Source organism: Ranitomeya variabilis, chromosome 6 (genome assembly GCF_051348905.1).
Source record: "Ranitomeya variabilis isolate aRanVar5 chromosome 6, aRanVar5.hap1, whole genome shotgun sequence".
NCBI classification, from domain to species: Eukaryota; Metazoa; Chordata; class Amphibia; order Anura; family Dendrobatidae; genus Ranitomeya; species Ranitomeya variabilis.
The window spans coordinates 561269349-561292271 of NC_135237.1; the positions used below are offsets into that span (position 1 = coordinate 561269349).

General features: G+C 43.1%; 1 protein-coding gene across 6 annotated transcripts in view; it reads right to left on the reverse strand.

Moving 5' to 3' along the window:
- TSNARE1 (t-SNARE domain containing 1) overlaps positions 1-22923 on the reverse strand; it is a 248681-nt gene that overhangs the window by 219460 nt on the left and 6298 nt on the right. For 3 of the 6 annotated variants that reach the window (XM_077271328.1, XM_077271326.1, XM_077271323.1), the window contains exon 2: positions 10247-10329. The exons of the other annotated variants lie outside the window; for them this stretch is intronic. The gene's annotated coding sequence lies outside the window, so the exon portion shown is untranslated. The remainder of the gene's footprint in view (positions 1-10246; positions 10330-22923) is intronic. 6 annotated transcript variants of the gene reach the window in all.

Consider the following 22923-nt stretch of genomic DNA (forward strand, 5'->3'; position numbering starts at 1 on the left):
ATATAACCACTATAATACTGCTCCTATGTACAAGAATATAACTACTATAATACTGCTCCTATGTACAAGAATATAACTACTATAATACTGCCCCTATGTATAAGAATATATCTACTATAATTCTGCCTCCTATGTATAAGAATATAACTACTATAACACTGCTCCTATGTACAACAATATAACTACTATACTACTGCTCCTATGTACAAGAATATAACTACTATAATACTGCTCCTATGTACAAGAATATAACTACTATAATACTGCCCCTATGTATAAGAATATATCTACTATAATTCTGCCTCCTATGTACAAGAATATAACTACTATAATACTGCTCCCTATGTACAAGAATATAACTACTATAATACTGCTCCCTATGTGCAGGAATATAACTACTATAATACTGCTCCTATGTACAAGAATATAACTACTATAATACTGCCCCTATGTATAAGAATATATCTACTATAATTCTGCCTCCTATGTACAAGAATATAACTACTATAATACTGCTCCCTATGTGCAGGAATATAACTACTATAATACTGCTCCTATGTACAAGAATATAACTACTATAATACTGCTCCTATGTACAAGAATATAACTACTATAATACTGCCCCTATGTATAAGAATATATCTACTATAATTCTGCCTCCTATGTACAAGAATATAACTACTATAATACTGCTCCCTATGTACAAGAATATAACTACTATAATACTGCTCCCTATGTGCAGGAATATAACTACTATAATACTGCTCCTATGTACAAGAATATAACTACTATAATACTGCTCCCTATGTACAAGAATATAACTACTATAATACTGCTCCTATGTACAAGAATATAACTACTATACTACTGCTCCTATGTACAAGAATATAACTACTATAATACTGCTCATATGTACAAGAATATAACTACTATAATACTGCTCCTATGTACAAGAATATAACTACTATAACACTGCCCCCTGTGTACAGGAATTTAACTACTATAATACTGCTCCTATGTACAAGAATATAACTACTATAATACTGCTCCTATGTACAAGAATATAACTACTATAATACTGCTCCTATGTATAAGAATATAACTACTATAATACTGCTCCTATATATAAGAATATAACTACTATAATACTGCTCCTATGTACAAGAATATAACTACTATAATACTGCTCCTATGTATAAGAATATAACTACTATAATACTGCCCCTATATACAAGAATATAACTACTATAATACTGCCCCTATGTATAAGAATATAACTACTATAATACTGCTCCCTATGTACAAGAATATAACTACTATAATACTGCTCCCTATGTACAAGAATATAACTACTATACTACTGCTCCTATGTACAAGAATATAACTACTATAATACTGCTCCTATGTATAAGAATATAACTACTATAATACTGCTCCTATGTATAAGAATATAACTACTATAATACTGCTCCCTATGTACAAGAATATAACTACTATACTACTGCTCCTATGTACAAGAATATAACTACTATACTACTGCTCCTATGTACAAGAATATAACTACTATAATACTGCTCCTATGTATAAGAATATAACTACTATAATACTGCTCCTATGTATAAGAATATAACTACTATAATACTGCTCCTATGTACAAGAATATAACTAGTATAATACTGCCCCTATGTATAAGAATATAACTACTATAATTCTGCCTCCTATGTACAAGAATATAACTACTATAATACTGCCCCTATGTACAAGAATACAACTACTATAATACTGCCTCCTATGTACAAGAATATAACTACTATAATACTGCTCCTATGTACAAGAATATAACTACTATAATACTGCCTCTATGTACAGGAATATATCTACTATAATACTGTCCCCGATATACAAGAATATAACTACTATAATACTGCTCCAATGTGCGGGAATATAACTACTATAATACTGCTCCCTATGTACAAGAATATAACTACTATAATACTGCTCCCTATGTACAAGAATATAACTAATATAATACTGCTCCTATGTACAAGAATATAACTACTATAATAGTGCTCCTATGTACAGGAATATAACTGCTATAATACTGCCCCCTATGTACAAGAATATAACTACTGTAATACTGCCCCCTATGTACCAGAATATAGCTACTATAATACTGCCCCTATGTACAAGAATATAACTACTATAATACTTCCCCCTATGTACAAGAATATAACTACTATAATACTGCCCCTATGTACAAGAATATAACTACTATAATACTGCCCCTATGTACAAGAATATAACTACTATAATACTGCTCCTATGTACAAGAATATAACTACTATAATACTTCCCCCTATGTACAAGAATATAACTACTATAATACTGCTCCAATGTACAAGAATATAACTACTATAATACTTCCCCCTATGTACAAGAATATAACTACTATAATACTGCCCCTATGTACAAGAATATAACTACTATAATACTGCCCCTATGTACAAGAATATAACTACTATAATACTGCTCCTATGTACAAGAATATAACTACGGTACTATAATACTTCCCCCTATGTACAAGAATATAACTACTATAATACTGCTCCAATGTACAAGAATATAACTACTATAATACGGCTCCTATGTACAAGAATATAACTACTATAATACTGCTCCTATGTACAAGAATATAGCTACTATAATACTGCTCCTATGTACAAGAATATAACTACTATAATACTGCTCCTATGTACAAGAATATAACTAATATAATACTGCTCCTACATACAAGAATATAACTACTATAATACTGCCCCTATGTACAAGAATATAACTACTATAATACTGCTCCTATGTACAAGAATATAACTACTATAATACTGCTCCTATGTACAAGAATATAGCTACTATAATACTGCCCCGATGTACAAGAATATAACTACTATAATACTGCTCCTATGTACAAGAATATAACTACTATAATACTGTCCCTATGTACCAGAATATAACTACTATAATACTGCCCCCTATGTACCAGAATATAACTACTATAATACTGCCCCCTATGTACCAGAATATAACTACTATAATACTGCCTCCTATGTACAAGAATATAACTAGTATAATACTGCCCCTATGTATAAGAATATAACTACTATAATACTGCTCCCTATGTACAAGAATATAACTACTATAATACTGCTCCTATGTACAAGAATATAACTACTATACTACTGCTCCTATGTACAAGAATATAACTACTATAATACTGCTCATATGTACAAGAATATAACTACTATAATACTGCTCCTATGTACAAGAATATAACTACTATAACACTGCCCCCTGTGTACAGGAATTTAACTACTATAATACTGCTCCTATGTACAAGAATATAACTACTATAATACTGCTCCTATGTATAAGAATATAACTACTATAATACTGCTCCTATATATAAGAATATAACTACTATAATACTGCTCCTATGTACAAGAATATAACTACTATAATACTGCTCCTATGTACAAGAATATAACTACTATAATACTGCTCCTATGTATAAGAATATAACTACTATAATACTGCCTCCTATATACAAGAATATAACTACTATAATACTGCTCCCTATATACAAGAATATAACTACTATAATACTGCCGCCTATGTACAAGAATATAACTACTATAATACTGCTCCTATGTATAAGAATATAACTACTATAATACTGCCGCCTATGTACAAGAATATAACTACTATAATACTGCCACTATGTGCAGGAATATAACTACTATAATACTGCTCCCTATGTATAAGAATATAACTACTATAATACTGCTCCTATGTACAAGAATATAACTACTATAATACTGCTCCTATGTACAAGAATATAACTACTATAATACTGCCCCTATATACAAGAATATAACCACTATAATACTGCTCCTATGTACAAGAATATAACTACTATAATACTGCTCTTATGTACAAGAATATAACTACTATAATACTGCCCCTATGTATAAGAATATATCTACTATAATTCTGCCTCCTATGTACAAGAATATAACTACTATAATACTGCTCCCTATGTACAAGAATATAACTACTATACTACTGCTCCTATGTACAAGAATATAACTACTATAATACTGCCCCTATATACAAGAATATAACCACTATAATACTGCTCCTATGTACAAGAATATAACTACTATAATACTGCCCCTATATACAAGAATATAACCACTATAATACTGCTCCTATGTACAAGAATATAACTACTATAATACTGCTCCTATGTACAAGAATATAACTACTATAATACTGCCCCTATGTATAAGAATATATCTACTATAATTCTGCCTCCTATGTATAAGAATATAACTACTATAACACTGCTCCTATGTACAACAATATAACTACTATACTACTGCTCCTATGTACAAGAATATAACTACTATAATACTGCTCCTATGTACAAGAATATAACTACTATAATACTGCCCCTATGTATAAGAATATATCTACTATAATTCTGCCTCCTATGTACAAGAATATAACTACTATAATACTGCTCCCTATGTACAAGAATATAACTACTATAATACTGCTCCCTATGTGCAGGAATATAACTACTATAATACTGCTCCTATGTACAAGAATATAACTACTATAATACTGCCCCTATGTATAAGAATATATCTACTATAATTCTGCCTCCTATGTACAAGAATATAACTACTATAATACTGCTCCCTATGTGCAGGAATATAACTACTATAATACTGCTCCTATGTACAAGAATATAACTACTATAATACTGCTCCTATGTACAAGAATATAACTACTATAATACTGCCCCTATGTATAAGAATATATCTACTATAATTCTGCCTCCTATGTACAAGAATATAACTACTATAATACTGCTCCCTATGTACAAGAATATAACTACTATAATACTGCTCCCTATGTGCAGGAATATAACTACTATAATACTGCTCCTATGTACAAGAATATAACTACTATAATACTGCTCCCTATGTACAAGAATATAACTACTATAATACTGCTCCTATGTACAAGAATATAACTACTATACTACTGCTCCTATGTACAAGAATATAACTACTATAATACTGCTCATATGTACAAGAATATAACTACTATAATACTGCTCCTATGTACAAGAATATAACTACTATAACACTGCCCCCTGTGTACAGGAATTTAACTACTATAATACTGCTCCTATGTACAAGAATATAACTACTATAATACTGCTCCTATGTACAAGAATATAACTACTATAATACTGCTCCTATGTATAAGAATATAACTACTATAATACTGCTCCTATATATAAGAATATAACTACTATAATACTGCTCCTATGTACAAGAATATAACTACTATAATACTGCTCCTATGTATAAGAATATAACTACTATAATACTGCCCCTATATACAAGAATATAACTACTATAATACTGCCCCTATGTATAAGAATATAACTACTATAATACTGCTCCCTATGTACAAGAATATAACTACTATAATACTGCTCCCTATGTACAAGAATATAACTACTATACTACTGCTCCTATGTACAAGAATATAACTACTATAATACTGCTCCTATGTATAAGAATATAACTACTATAATACTGCTCCTATGTATAAGAATATAACTACTATAATACTGCTCCCTATGTACAAGAATATAACTACTATACTACTGCTCCTATGTACAAGAATATAACTACTATACTACTGCTCCTATGTACAAGAATATAACTACTATAATACTGCTCCTATGTATAAGAATATAACTACTATAATACTGCTCCTATGTATAAGAATATAACTACTATAATACTGCTCCTATGTACAAGAATATAACTAGTATAATACTGCCCCTATGTATAAGAATATAACTACTATAATTCTGCCTCCTATGTACAAGAATATAACTACTATAATACTGCCCCTATGTACAAGAATACAACTACTATAATACTGCCTCCTATGTACAAGAATATAACTACTATAATACTGCTCCTATGTACAAGAATATAACTACTATAATACTGCCTCTATGTACAGGAATATATCTACTATAATACTGTCCCCGATATACAAGAATATAACTACTATAATACTGCTCCAATGTGCGGGAATATAACTACTATAATACTGCTCCCTATGTACAAGAATATAACTACTATAATACTGCTCCCTATGTACAAGAATATAACTAATATAATACTGCTCCTATGTACAAGAATATAACTACTATAATAGTGCTCCTATGTACAGGAATATAACTGCTATAATACTGCCCCCTATGTACAAGAATATAACTACTGTAATACTGCCCCCTATGTACCAGAATATAGCTACTATAATACTGCCCCTATGTACAAGAATATAACTACTATAATACTTCCCCCTATGTACAAGAATATAACTACTATAATACTGCCCCTATGTACAAGAATATAACTACTATAATACTGCCCCTATGTACAAGAATATAACTACTATAATACTGCTCCTATGTACAAGAATATAACTACTATAATACTTCCCCCTATGTACAAGAATATAACTACTATAATACTGCTCCAATGTACAAGAATATAACTACTATAATACTTCCCCCTATGTACAAGAATATAACTACTATAATACTGCCCCTATGTACAAGAATATAACTACTATAATACTGCCCCTATGTACAAGAATATAACTACTATAATACTGCTCCTATGTACAAGAATATAACTACGGTACTATAATACTTCCCCCTATGTACAAGAATATAACTACTATAATACTGCTCCAATGTACAAGAATATAACTACTATAATACTGCTCCTATGTACAAGAATATAACTACTATAATACTGCTCCTATGTACAAGAATATAGCTACTATAATACTGCTCCTATGTACAAGAATATAACTACTATAATACTGCTCCTATGTACAAGAATATAACTAATATAATACTGCTCCTACATACAAGAATATAACTACTATAATACTGCCCCTATGTACAAGAATATAACTACTATAATACTGCTCCTATGTACAAGAATATAACTACTATAATACTGCTCCTATGTACAAGAATATAGCTACTATAATACTGCCCCGATGTACAAGAATATAACTACTATAATACTGCTCCTATGTACAAGAATATAACTACTATAATACTGTCCCTATGTACCAGAATATAACTACTATAATACTGCCCCCTATGTACCAGAATATAACTACTATAATACTGCCCCCTATGTACCAGAATATAACTACTATAATACTGCCTCCTATGTACAAGAATATAACTAGTATAATACTGCCCCTATGTATAAGAATATAACTACTATAATACTGCCCCCTATGTACCAGAATATAACTACTATAATACTGCTCCTATGTACAGGAATATAACTACTATAATACTGCCCCCTATGTACAGGAATATAACTACTATGATACTGCCCCCTATGTACCAGAATATAACTACTATAATACTGCTCCTATGTACAGGAATATAACTACTATAATACTGCCCCCTATGTACAGGAATATAACTACTATGATACTGCCCCCTATGTACAAGAATATAACTACTATAATACTGCCCCCTATGTACAGGAATATTACTACTATAATACTGCCCCCTATGTACAGGAATATAACTACTATAATACTGCCCCCTATGTACAGGAATATAACTACTATAATACTGCCCCCTATGTACAGGAATATAACTACTATAATACTGCCCCCTATGTACCAGAATATAACTACTATAATACTGCCTCCTATGTACCAGAATATAACTACTATAATACTGCCTCCTATGTACCAGAATATAACTACTATAATACTGCCCCCTATGTACAGGAATATAACTACTATAATACTGCCCCCCCATGTACCAGAATATAACTACTATAATACTGCCTCCTATGTACCAGAATATAACTACTATAATACTGCCTCCTATGTACCAGAATATAACTACTATAATACTGCCCCCTATGTACAGGAATATAACTACTATAATGCTGCCCCCTATGTACCAGAATATAACTACTATAATACTGCCTCCTATGTACCAGAATATAACTACTATAATACTGCCCCCTATGTACAGGAATATGCCTTCTCGCGCCCTCAGTCTTTCCCCGGCGGCTCCTGATACGGTACGGATGTGTAGTGCTGCCTGGTGTGGCGTTTGTACAGCCGTGCCTTCTTCGCTGTGACCTCCGGGCTGAGCTTGTGTGACCGTACTTTTCTCGTTTCACGGCTCTGTAAGTTGTGGCCGCTCCTTATAACACCGTCTCTTATGAATAACACATTTCTTGTTGGGTCTGTTACACGCACATTCCCGCTGACACTAATTTGTACATGTGGGAGGTATGAAATAAATTTCTGCAACAGATTCCCATGCATATTAATAAAACAGGAAAGAATGGGCTGTATGAAGCGCCGCGATCTTCTCCATTTCATCTGGAGGGGCGGGGGGCACTGACTACTTATATATGTGAGCTGCAATCATGGGGGGCTGACGTTATATAGCGGATAACCAATATGGTTTCTCGTCCCGGACTGGTCTTTAAATCTCCCGTGTCTCGGGGGCCACAGGGCATCTTGCTGTCCTGGAGAGATAAAACGCCAAGTGGAGCCGGGCCGAGGTATTATTCAAATCAGTCGTCACGTCGGCAGCTGGAAAGGTTGCCTGGTTTAATTGGTATGCTTTATGACCACCTCAATTAGGGAGAAGGACACCGGCGGCCGGTAAGCTCCGAGGCTGGCCATTTGATACTTTGCATTCTCGGCAGTAAACGTTCTCGAGATGCGGGCGACCTCTCCAAAAGGCAAGAGCGAAAGGGACGTCATATCTCTCCTGCCAGCAGCTGTAACCGCTGACAGCCGGGGGTAATTAGAAGATAGGACTTTCTCGTTAATGCTCCTCATTGCCCAAGTGAACGTGATCGATAGTCCTGGACGGCTCACTAAGGCAACCAGAAACAGAACCGCTTTATTTAGGGATCACGATACACGACGTTCTACTCTAAAACCATATGCACCAGCAGACTTGGCCAAGCCTTCAGGAGGCGAGAAGACACTGCTACTTCCCAAAAGAACACAGGTTTGGGTTATACCTCACCAAAAAAAAAAAACAATTGCTGATCGTCAGGACCTCCAGTGATCCCAGAATCGAGAGTATGGAGCTCCTGGTTCCATGGAGAGTGGAGATCCACATCCTTCTGTCACTGTCCTGGAGGACTTCTGCAGACTTTGGCCAACTTTTGCCTAATGTGAACTCCTACCCTAAACAGGAGTCGATGACCTTGCGTTTTACGAAAATGTAAGTCAGCAGGAAAGGTATAGGTTTTCCAATAAGGACAGATATCAATCCGACACAGGCCGGAGTCTTTCGCGCAGAGGAATCGGAGACAAGCCGCGGGGCACAGTGATAAGAAATGTGCTCCGAATAAGAGGAATGGATCTCAACTGGTCAAGAATACTCTTACGAGATTCTACAAAAATCGGCACAATCAAGAGGCAATTCTGCAGATTCTAACACTGCACTAACAGGGCCGACGTATAGGGGCCGAGGTCCATGGTCCAATTAAAAGGAGCAAGATTTCTTAGACAACGGAGAGACAACTGTCTTTCATCTACCATCTGAGACATACCTTCCAAAAGTGACCGTCAGGGCCAGAAGCCATCTAGTCTGGAGCCAAAAGACTTCACTATGAAATTGGAGATCCTATTAACACAGAGGAGCATTGGGACCGGACCAGAGCCTACAGTCCAAAATACTACAAAACCCTCAATAAATAAAGCAGCAATTATGGCCCAAACTACCCAAGAGACCAATCTGTCTTATACATAACAGATTTGCTATATTTTGCCCAAACTGGCAGCCCCATGTACAGATATCTCAACGCAAACTTTTAGGATGCCTGTCCAATTAGACATCCAGACAAGAGTGGAGACCTCTGCTACCGCCAAGATCTGACCCGCACTGTAGGTACAATGGCGGCACCTGTGCAAGACAGCACCGTGGCTGGTTGGACGTTCTCTATTTCTCTTCTAAGGAGTCAAAATAAAGAACAGGTTTCCACAGCACCAGGCGTTCAGCAATGAGGGACGACCATGGGATCAGACAGACGGCGGTAACGTGGCTGCAGGACTCGGGATGTGACCTCACCTCACAATAGAAGAACTCCCTCTTGGGTCGGTGGGTGGAGGCCACTGGCCGCTTCTTGCGATACAGATCAAATCCACAGAAATCTGTGAAATACAAAACCGCAGAAGACCATGAAAATATGATGGAAACCCCCATTACACGCACACGCCATCATCATTAGTCCTCTCCTTTATCAATAGTCTATATTACTATGTGTCCCTCACAGCCCCAGTCACGTCTCACATTTCACCAAGTCTAGATCTGCAACACAAAGAGGAAACAAAACTATCATGATAGGTCATGAGATTTCAATATAAAAGCTGCATACATATTACATAATAGACCTGATGAGCCTGGTGTACTTAATATGACAATCCGTCTCAGAATGGCGGTAAAGTCCTTTATGAAAGAATAACTTCATCTCCCCCACCTAGCCTGATTGACCGCTCCTCACTGCCCCTCCACCCTGTTGCTGCTGAATCTCTGCCACCAAGCCTAACTGACAGCTTCCCAGTATACCTCCTCCCTGCTGCATAATCTCCACACACAGTCTCAGTTCCTCACTGTCCCTCTTCCCTGCTCCTGAATCTCCACACATCAAGCCTGATTGAAAGCTCCTCACTGCCCTTGCTACTGAATATCTGCCTACTAGACAGCTCCTCAGTGTCCCTCCTCCCTGCTGTTGCTGCTGAATATCTGCCTACTAGACAGCTCCTCAGTGTCCCTCCTCCCTGCTGAATGTCTGCCTACTAGACAGCTCCTCAGTGTCCCTCCTCCCTGAGGAATATCAGCCTACTAGACAACTCTTCAGAGTTCCTCCTCTCTGCCCTTGCTACTGAATATCTGCCTACTAGACAGCTCCTCAGTGTCCCTCCTCCCTGCTGTTGCTGCTGAATATCTGCCAACTAGACAGCTCCTCAGTGTCCCTCCTCCCTGCTGAATATCTGCCTACTAGACAGCTCCTCAGTGTCCCTCCTCCCTGCTGAATATCTGCCTACTAGACAGCTCCTCAGTGTCCCTCCTCCCTGCTGAATATCTGCCTACTAGACCTCTCTTCAGAGTTCCTCCTCTCTGCCCTTGCTACTGAATACCTGCCTACTAGGCAGCTCATCAGTGTCCCTCCTCCCTGCTGTTGCTGCTGAATATCTGCCAACTAGACAGCTCCTCATTGTCCCTCCTACCTGCTAAATATCTGCCTACTAGACAGCTCATCAATGTCCCTCCTCCCTGCTGAATATCTGCCTACTAGACAGCTCCTCAGTGTCCCTGCTGTTGCTGCTGAATATCTCCCTACTAGACAGCTCCTCAGTGTCCCTCCTCCCTGCTGAATATCTGCCTACTAGACAGCTCATCAGTGTCGCTGCTGTTGCTGCTGAATTTCTGTCTACCTAGTCTTACTCACAGCTGCACAGTGTCTGTCTTTGTTGTTGCTGAATCTACACCCAGATTTTTGACAGCTCCTCAGAGTCCCTCCTCCCTGCTGCAGCAGAGAGCTCACACTACTCAGTACAAGCTGCAGCTGACTGTCAGGCTGAGTACACTTGGACTCGTGATTAATTTCACTCTACAGCTGGACTCAAAATGCTCATCTTAATATGAGGATTATACAGAAATTCTGATATGGATTTTCAAAGCAAGTACTGCAGTCTCATCAGGTCTAATATCTGTTTAATAATTAATCGTGAAATCTGGTGGCAGATACGACAATGGGACAAAACCTTATGCGAGCCTGAAGCAGAAATAAAGGTAAAGAACCCATCCTCAGACTTAAGTTGGGGAAATGCAAGTCAGATGTGAATCGGATTTCGGGGCCTTCACTTTCTATTTTATGGTAATGGATGTTCTGCCAAAATCTGCTCCCCCGCAGGGTGCACTGTAATAGCTGAGAACGTATTTCCAGCCCTCGGATACCAGGACGCGGTTGCAAAAGTTACCAAGACGTGAAGATTTACAAATTACCGTGAGTTTAGGTGAATAAAGACCTGGAATCCTCAGATTATAAACCCTTCACCTACAAATTCGGCACAGCCGCCGCTGACTCACCACATTCTGATTGCTAGCTGTGGACCCGGCAGAGATCCGACTGCATATTTTTCCTAAATTTTCACTAGCCTGCAGCATATTAAATAAAGCGTGGTGAGAAGAAGGCAAGAGCGGGCAGGCACGAGGAGAACGACGGCGGCAGCGAGGAGACGCTGCCAGAAGGCTACAGTCTGCATGGATGATGTGTGCCGTAATTCAGGTGAATGCCGAGAGCTACTGATCGACAACAACACTGCAGAAGAGACTAAATGACCTACACGGGAGTCTCAGGTGCTGCTGTTCACTGTTATCAGCCACTTCAAGCTCGGGATACTGTAGAGTTTTAGCATAGAGATGAAAGGAAACATTCAGCAATTGTTTGACGGTGTAAGGGTCCAGGACCTACGGTGCCCACGATAGCTCAACTCTTAAATAAACATGAAGGATCGACTCCAAAAATGCTCAAAACACATAGGATGAAACCTGGAAGGAAGGGAAGGACTCAACTGAGCGAATTTCAATGGCCGAATCTTTTGTCTTCAGGGGAGATAAACCGCTACCAGATAAGGCTTTCTCCTATCTCCCTGTCCAAAACACAAGCCAAGGACTCAAGTAGGTAGAGTACTTTCTGCCATCTGAAAGTTTGCCCAAAAGCTAATGAATGTGTGTGGTCAACTAAAGTTGCTGCCAGGTTCCACTGGCATCGACTTCTCAACTAGTTCCCAATCCTTACCACCCCGACACGGCGACCAATCCTTACCACCCTCGACATGGCGACCAATCCTTACCAACCCTGGCATGGCTACCAATCCTTACCAACCCCGAAGTGGTGCCCAATCCTTATCATCACCGATGTGCCGAACAATCCTTACCAACCCTGACACGGCGACCAACCCTTACCAAACCTGACACGGCTACCAATCCTTACCAACCCCGACGTGGTGTCCAATCCTTATCACCAATGCGCCGACCAATCCTTACCACCCCCGACACGGCGACCAATCCTTACCAACCCTGATCCTTACCAAACCCGACATGGCTAACAATCCTTACCAACCAGGACGTGGCGCCCAATCCTTACCAACCCTGTCACGGCGACCAACCTTTACCAAACCTGTCACGCCGCCCGATCCTTACCACCCCCGATATGCCGCCAGATCCTTACCACCCTCGACACTGCAACCGATCCTTACCTCCCTTAACAACTTTAATCTGTGTATGGGAGGGGAGCTAAGATGTAAATAGTGCAATAATGGGCAGCACGGTGGCTCAGTGGTTAGCAGTGATCCTTGAAGCGCAGGGGTCCTGGATTCAAATCCAACCATGAACAACATCTGCAAGGAGTTTGTATGTTCTCCTCGTGACTGTGTGGGTTTCCTCCCATACTCCAAAGAAATAGTCCACATTTGTGAGCCCCAGTGAGGACAGTGTCGATAGTGTCTGTAAAGCGCTGCGGAATTAATGGCGCTATAGAAGTAAAATAAAAAAATAGTGCAAAGGTTATCTCCCTTGAAGGCCTAGTATCCTTTTAACAATACCCTCGCCACAGTGTTTGTTCTATACTACTATTGCATTTTCATAAATTAAGGCAAGAATATTCTTAAGACTTCCAAAGGCCTACACAACATTATACTACAACTGTCCCAACCCACCAGCGCATAGGTGGCCACCTGTAAGCCTCATATACATCTTTCTGGAATCACAGGGGTCATAAGAACCCATTCTGCCTAATCTTATGGGGAACACAGATGACTTTCTCTTTGTTATGGAAACTACACGCAAACAGAGGATTATTTCTGTGACCGGATGGTTGGGGGCCGCACAGCATGGCATAATGGGCCACACGCAGCCCCCCGGCCACTGGTTGTGAACCCCTGATGTAAGGTATGTAGGTAGCTTACCAGCGCTGCAGGGACTAACCCTTCCCTAGAAATAGGAACACGAATAAATCAACCACATCCACAGACAAATCACTTATAAATGGGATTTTACTGTAACGATCTGCAAGATTTGCTCGGTTGTACGGAGCGTCAGAGCAGGAAAGAGTCGGCTGAAGGACAAAGATTGACAGGAGAAAGTGGAAAAAAAAAAACTAGTAAGAGATAAGAAAACACCGCTGCCGACAACAAGATCCAGAAGTCATGCATTTAAAATAGAGTCCGGCCGTCAATTTATTACCTGGAAAATCGGCAAAAATAGGAAATCTCTCGCCAGTGGAAGTTTCCATTATGCCATCAGAGTTTCTCCAATTCCAAATGCATTGGGATCTCGAAGGCAGAGATGGGGGCTTAGTTTTTGTAAAACTTTGCAATCTTTTTCCAATACCACCGCCCGAGCTCGAGTTTATCCTCGGTTTAACTCTGGAAATTATTTCACTGCTGGACCCAAGTGCCCTCTTTCTTTCTTTCTTTTTTTCCCCCAAAATCTTTTATTTTCCACAAATACTTAAAGCTCGGGGGTGGGAATGAAGCTCACTCTTCCATATCTGTGACTGCTCGGTAGCACGGCCCGTGGATAGAGCCGGCGCCTCGGAGGAAAGAGGCATCTGCTCCAAGATTAGCTCCACGGAGCCGTTAGTGTCTGCTCTGGAGAGACCGACGGGGATGGGTGGGAGGTGTCGTCCGAAAGAAAAGCGGAGATTTTGTGAACGCTTCAGAATATGTGAACTCGGCATTAGAAATGTTTGCAACCATCAGACGATCATCAAGCTTAACAAGGGAGAGGAGGTCCACAACGCCTCTCGTTCGACTGATCGGGACTGCCAATGGATGAAGGGTGGTCTCAGGGCTCCTTGTACGTGGACAATATTTGCACTATGCACGTCTTCTGGAGTCCTAAAACTCTAAATTCGCAAACTACTACTCACCAAAGTGAGATGAAGACATGAGGACGACGTTACAAACAGACGTCAGGCGCAACGACGTCGTCTCATCCGTGGTAGAACTATGAGTGATATAGGATCAGTCGGGCATATGTGGCAGATGTGACAGCCACAGACCAGTTTGGAGACGATGGAGGCGGTGCTCGATCACGTCCTTCTTTCTAAAACCGTGCCCTGTGCACACTAAGGAAGATAGGAGCCTCCCCGGTAATTATCTCACACGTCATATCACGGTTGGGCCCGTGGTTTTCAGCAGTCTTGCAACGCCCTGCAGATTATTGAGAGATGACACATTGTCTACAACATGCCCCTAATTTGACTAAATTGCTAATTACTTTAATGAGTTTTGACAGACTGCAAATAATTTGACTGCTCCGCTCCGGAGGAAACGCCACAAGAATCAGGCTTCTGAATCTCACGTAAGGATCTCCAGGTGTCCAACTCTAGATCAGAGTGATCCGATCACCTGGGTGCAAAAAGTCCCATCGTGCAACCTCAAGTCTTACAACTCTTCATCCCCAAGGTTCGATTGGCTGAGGTCAATCTTCTGTGCGCACGAAGGTGTCACAATGGCGACCTCTTCCACGAAGGGTCGGAGAGATTATTCTGCAGTCTGTTCACGGGTACAAACAAATGGGACTGAGCGATTCACCTGGCGGCAGCTTTGTCCTCTCTCCCCACTGAAAACACATGATCATATGCAAGGTAGTCAGGACAGATAGGTAGGTCTGAAGTCATCTCTCCATCAGACTGCAGGTGTCCAGCACTGACACTGGCCATGGGCTCCCCGCACTGCGTTCCCAATCATCGTCCTGTGTAAACAAGTCACCAATTACCCGAGCTAGCTCGTCCATAAGCTGCTTGGATTGTTTGTGCTGGCCAATAAATCATCGCTTTCAGCAGCACAATGCCTCTTGCCGCCAACAATGTGACTGGGCCATAAATGTACGAAGATAGACTTCAATACGGTGGATGTCAAGAAATTTGAGGTCTAAATGCACCAAGACAAAAAACATCTGCATCAGTCTGAAGGCGCGTGGCTATTCTGTTCCTGGCCATGGTGGCTGGGATCATGCACGTGGCCTTGGGATGGATGATTTCAATAGTTAATCAGCTCAGCTGTCATCTGCATGAGCACACGAGCCCCAGAGAAGAAAATTTCCTTTGCAGATGGGGCCATTTCTTATAGTTCAAAGGAGCTAAAGCAAATCCATTGGCACAAATGGAAGACGTGTAAGTGGAGGGTCGGTGCGGAGCGGCTCTACTGATGCAGTCATGTATGCTCTCCATACAAGTGGAATATCATTAGTGGAGATCTGAACACATTCTCCTTCAAGGAAATTCAAGTGAAAGACTAAAAAGGCAGAATTGCTAACTATTATTGGTTGTTAGAAAACACTAAGCGACGAGTGGAGAATGTCAATCCATTGGTGAGAGGAAGGACACGCGAACGACTGATCATTAGAGTAATGGGAAATGTAAAAGCAGAAAATCACCGAGCAAAATCTACTACGGAAAGTCGAAGAGGTGGTGACAATGGCAGCCAGCATAGGGAAGGGGGAAGCCGCAGACTAGCAGCATACACAGCGGGTGGTGAGGTGCAGCAGTCTGCATAGGTAGAGAAAGCTGCAGACTAGCAGTGTGACCGGCGGTGGAGCAGTGCAGCAGTCTGCATAGGTAGAGAAAGCTGCAGACTAGCAGCGTGCACAGGGGTGGCGCGGTGCAGCAGTCGGCATAGGTAGAGAAAGCTGCAGACTAGCAGCGTGACCGGGGGTGGAGCAGTGCAGCAGTCTGCATAGGTAGAGAAAGCTGCAGACTAGCAGCGTGCACAGGGGTGGCGCGGTGCAGCAGTCGGCATAGGTAGAGAAAGCTGCAGACTAGCAGTGTACAGGGGGTGGCGCGAAATGTAGCAGTCTGCATAGGTAGGGGAAGCTGCGGACTAGCAGTGTACATAGGGGGTGGCGCGGTGTAGCAGTCTGCATAGGTAGGGGAAGCTGCGGACTAGCAGTGTACAGGGGGATGGCGCAGTGTAGCAATCTGCATAGGTAGGGGAAGCTGCAGACTAGCAGTGTACATGGGGGTGGCGCAGTGTACATGGGGGTGGCGCGGTGTAGCAGTCTGCATAGGTAGGGGAGGCTGTGGACTAGCAGTGTACATGGGGGTGGCGCAGTGTAGCAGTCTGCATAGATAGGGGAAGCTGTAAACTAGCAGTGTACATGGGGGGGTGGCGCAGTGTAGTAGTCTGCATAGGTAGGGGAAGCTGCGGACTAGCAGTGTACATGGGGGGTGGCGCAGTGTAGCAGTCTGCATAGATAGGGGAAGCTGTAAACTAGCAGTGTACATGGGACGCGGCACAGTGTAGCAGTCTGCTTAGGTAGGGGAAGCTGCAGACTAGCAGTGTACTTGGGGGGGTGGCGCAGTGTAGCAGTCTGCATAGGTAGGGGAACTGCAAACTAGCAGTGTACATGGGGGGTGGCGCAGTGTAGCAGTCTGCATAGTTAGGGGAAGCTGCGGACTAGCAGTGTACTTGGGGGGGTGGCGCAGTGTAGCAGTCTGCATAGGTAGGGGAAGCTGCAGACTAGCAGTGTACTTGGGGGGGTGGCGCAATGTAGCAGTCTGCATAGGTAGGGGAACTTCAAACTAGCAGTGTACATGGGGGGTGGCGCAGTGTAGCAGTCTGCATAGGTAAGGGAAGCTGCGGACTAGCAGCGTGCACGTAGCGTGGCAAGGTGTAGTAGTTTGCATAGGTAAAGAAAGCCGCGAACTGTAAGTGTACACGGGGATGGCGCGGGGTAGCAGTTTGCATAGATAGTGGAAACTGCAGACTAGCAGCATGCACGGGATGTTGTGAGGTGCTGCATTTTGCATATGTAGGGGAAGCTGCGGACTAGCTCCGCTGAACCCAGACAGAACCTCCATAACCACAAGAGCTGATGCTCGCCATCACCATCCCCCGCTGGGTCACACTTTACTCTACAGACTATTCGTAGGGGCGTGCAAACTTTTGTTAAAACATACGGTAATTTTGCAAAGAGTTTTAATTCACAATCCATTATTTTCTCTCTAGAGCTCAAATGCAAACCATTGCATGTACATAGCCACAAACTACAGGCGAGACTCGAGCAGACGTGGCCCGGGAACAGACCAGCCTCGCGCAGACGTGGCCCGGGAACAGACCAGCCTCGAGCAGACGTGGCCCGGGAACAGACCAGCCTCGAGCAGACGTGGCCCGGGACCACAGTCCAGCCTCGAGCAGACGTGGCCCGGGAACAGACCAGCCTCGAGCAGACGTGCCCCGGAAACAGACCAGCCTCGAGCAGACGTGCCCCGGGAACAGACCAGCCTCGAGCAGACGTGCCCCGGGAACAGACCAGCCTCGAGCAGACGTGCCCCGGGAACACAGTCCAGCCTCGAGCAGACGTGCCCTGGGAACACAGTCCAGCCTCGAGCAGACGTGGCCCGTGAACAGACCAGCCTCGAGCCAACGTGGCCTGGGAACACAGGCCAGCCTCGAGTAGACCAGCCTTGAGCAGAAGTGCCGCGGAAACAGACCAGCCTCGAGCCGACGTGGCCTGGGAACACAGACCAGCCTCGAGTAGACCAGCCTTGAGCAGAAGTGGCCCGGAAACAGACCAGCCTTGAGCAGATGTGGTCTGGGAACAGACGTGGCCCAGGAACAGACCAGCCTCGAGCCGACGTGGCCCGGGAACAGGCCAGCCTTGAGCAGATGTGGCCTGGGAACAGACGTGACATGGGAACAGACCAGCCTCGAGCCGACGTAGCCCGGGAACAGACCAGCCTTGAGCAGATGTAGCCTGGGAACACAATTGGCCCAGGAACAGACCAGCCTCGAGCAGACGTGGCCCGGAAACAGACCAGCCTCGAACAGACATGACCAGGGAACAGTCCAGCCTCGAGCAGACCAGTCTCGAGCAGACGTGCCCCGGGAACACAGACCAGCCTCGAGTAGACCAGCCTCAAGCAGACATGGCCTGGGAACAGACCAGCCTCGAGCAGACGTGGCCCGGGAATAGACCAGCCTCGAGCAGACGTGCCCTGGGAACACAGACCAGCCTCAAGTAGACCAGCCTTGAGCAGAAGTGCCGCGGAAACAGATCAGCCTCAAGCCGACGTGGCCTGGGAATAGACCAGCCTCGAGTAGACCAGCCTCGAGCAGACCAGCCGCGAGCAGGCGTGCCCTGGGAACACAGACCAGACTCGAGTAGACCAGCCTTGAGCAGAAGTACCACGGAAACAGATCAGCCTCAAGACGACGTGGCCTGGGAACACAGACCAGCCTCGAGCCGACGTGGCCCGGGAACAGACCAGCCTCGAGCAGACATGGGCAGGAAACAGACCAGCCTCGAGCAGACATGGGCAGGAAACAGACCAGCCTCGAGCAGACATGGGCAGGAAACAGACCAGCCTCGAGAAGAAGTGGGCAGGAAACAGACCAGCCTCGAGCAGAAGTGGGCAGGAAACAGACGAGCCTCGAGCAGACGTGGCCCGGGAACAGACCAGCCTCGAGCAGACGTGGCCCGGGAACAGACCAGCCTCGAGCAGACGTGGCCCGGGAACAGACCAGCCTCGAGCAGACGTGGCCCGGGAACAGACCAGCCTCGAGCAGACGTGGCCCGGGAACAGACCAGCCTCGAGCAGACGTGGCCCGGGAACAGACCAGCCTCGAGCAGACGTGGCCCGGGAACAGACCAGCCTCGAGCAGACGTGGCCCGGGAACAGACCAGCCTCGAGCAGACGTGGCCCGGGAACAGACCAGCCTCGAGCAGACGTGCCCCGGGAACACAGACCAGCCTCGAGCAGAGTACCCTAAGGAAGGTTTACCGGATACACTCTGCTTTCCCAGAAACAAGCTATAGAGCTTAGAGCGCTGCAAGAAAAGCTTCTTCCTAGGAGTCAGAGGTTCCTCAGGGTCAGATTGCTGCGCAGTCAGGCAGGGGTTAAAGCAGTGAGTGCAGACGTTACGTTAGTGTGCACTGGGACTAATGACTGCTTTATAAAGTGGTAATCGGCCGTCGGGGGTGAAGGTAACAGTTTTCTTCCATAATAACTTCATTTGCAGCTTGTAGGGAGGGATGACCTCATCGCATTACTCGTCTAATCACTGCTGATGCTGCCGCTCTGAAACGCGCTGCTATTCGATTACCGGGTTATCAAGCACTTTCTGCCTGCAGCCCATCCCGTCAGCCACGGTAACGCAATTATCCCGGCTTCTCAGAACTTCTGCAGCCCGGACCACGGCAGCACAACAAACCCTTAAAGAGAAACTCCAGAAACACTCATTATTAGCGGATGTAAATTTACTATCGCATTTCAAATTTTAACCAATTTCTACTGATAAGCGAATGTGCTGAGAAATGGTGTCATCTGAGCATGCTCGGGTGCTAATCAAGAGGCTTTGGTGTGCTCGAATAATATACTCGACTACCAGCGGCTGCATGTCTCGCTGCCTAATAAACATGTAATCCCTGCATGTGCTGCGGATGTCAGACAGCCACAAGGCATGAAGCGACGGGGACTCACACATATATCTAGAGCACGCCGAAGACACCGACAGCACCCGAGCATGCCCAGATAACACCTTATCCCAGCACGGCTACTCATCACCATTTACAAGACCTCTGCTCGCGGTAGCTGAATAGAAAAAAACATTATTTCTAACCAAAACCTGACAACACATCGCACCCCGCAGCCTCACACACTGATGTACCGGTACCACGGCCATCTCCAGGATCAATACCACAGCAGGCACAAAACTGAAAGGAGTGGAGCGTTCAGTAGCCGCACACATGGAAACTATTCACTGACGGCAAGCGGAGATCTTAACAAAGGAAACACAAAGCGAAGTAATAATACACAGTGATAAAAGGGATGGACCACACACACCAGCGGCCACAGGGCAACTAATGAGCGCAGCTCTGGAGTATAATACAGGAGGTAACTCAGGATCAGTAATGTAATGTATGTACACAGTGACTGCACCAGCAGAATAGTGAGTGCAGCTCTGGAGTATAATACAGGATGTAACTCAGGATCAGTAATGTAATGTATGTTCACAGTGACTGCACCAGCAGAATAGTGAGTGCAGCTCTGGAGTATAATACAGGATGTAACTCAGGATCAGTAATGTAATGTATGTACACAGTGACTGCACCAGCAGAATAGTGAGTGCAGCTCTGGAGTATAATACAGGATGTAACTCAGGATCAGTAATGTAATGTATGTACACAGTGACTGCACCAGCAGAATAGTGAGTGCAGCTCTGGAGTATAATACAGGATGTAACTCAGGATCAGTAATGTAATGTATGTACACAGTGAGTGCACCAGCAGAATAGTGAGTGCAGCTCTGGGGTATAATACAGGATGTAACTCAGGATCAGTAATGTATGTACACAGTGACTGCACCAGCAGAATAGTGAGTGCAGCTCTGGGGTATAATACAGGATGTAACTCAGGATCAGTAATGTAATGTATGTACACAGTGACTGCACCAGCAGAATAGTGAGTGCAGCTCTGGGGTATAATACAGGATGTAACTCAGGATCAGTAATGTAATGTATGTACACAGTGACTGCACCAGCAGAATAGTGAGTGCACCTCTGGAGTATAATACAGGATGTAACTCAGGGTCAATAATGTATGTACACAGTGACGGTACAAGCAGAATAGTGAGCGCAGCTCTGGAGTATAATACAGGAGGTAACTCAGGATCAGTAATGTAATGTATGTACACAGTGACTGCACCAGCAGAATAGTGAGTGCAGCTCTGGAGTATAATACAGGAGGTAACTCAGGATCAGTAATGTAATGTATGTACACAGTGACTGCACCAGCAGAATAGTGAGTGAAGCTCTGGGGTATAATACAGGATGTAACTCAGGATCAGTAATGTAATGCATGTACACAGTGACTGTACCAGCAGAATAGTGAGTGAAGCTCTGGGGTATAATACAGGATGTAACTCAGGATCAGTAATGTAATGCACGTACAGAGTGACTGCACAAGCAGAATAATGAGTGCAGCTCTGGGGTATAACAGGATGTAACTCAGGATCAGTAATGTAATGTATGTACACAGTGACTGCACGAGCAGAATAGTGAGTGCACCTCTGGAGTATAATACAGGATGTAACTCAGGGTCAATAATGTATGTACACAGTGACGGTACAAGCAGAATAGTGAGCGCAGCTCTGGAGTATAATACAGGAGGTAACTCAGGATCAGTAATGTAATGTATGTACACAGTGACTGCACCAGCAGAATAGTGAGTGCAGCTCTGGAGTATAATACAGGAGGTAACTCAGGATCAGTAATGTAATGTATGTACACAGTGACTGCACCAGCAGAATAGTGAGTGAAGCTCTGGGGTATAATACAGGATGTAACTCAGGATCAGTAATGTAATGCATGTACACAGTGACTGTACCAGCAGAATAGTGAGTGAAGCTCTGGGGTATAATACAGGATGTAACTCAGGATCAGTAATGTAATGCACGTACAGAGTGACTGCACAAGCAGAATAATGAGTGCAGCTCTGGGGTATAACAGGATGTAACTCAGGATCAGTAATGTAATGTAAGTACACAGTGACTGCACCAGCGGAATAGTGAGTGCAGCTCTGGAGTATAATACAGGATGTAACTCAGGATCAGTAATGTAATGTATGTACACAGTGACTGCACCAGCAGAATAGTGAGTGCAGCTCTGGAGTATAATACAGGATGTAACTCAGGATCAGTAATGTAATGTATGTACACAGTGACTGCACAAGCAGAA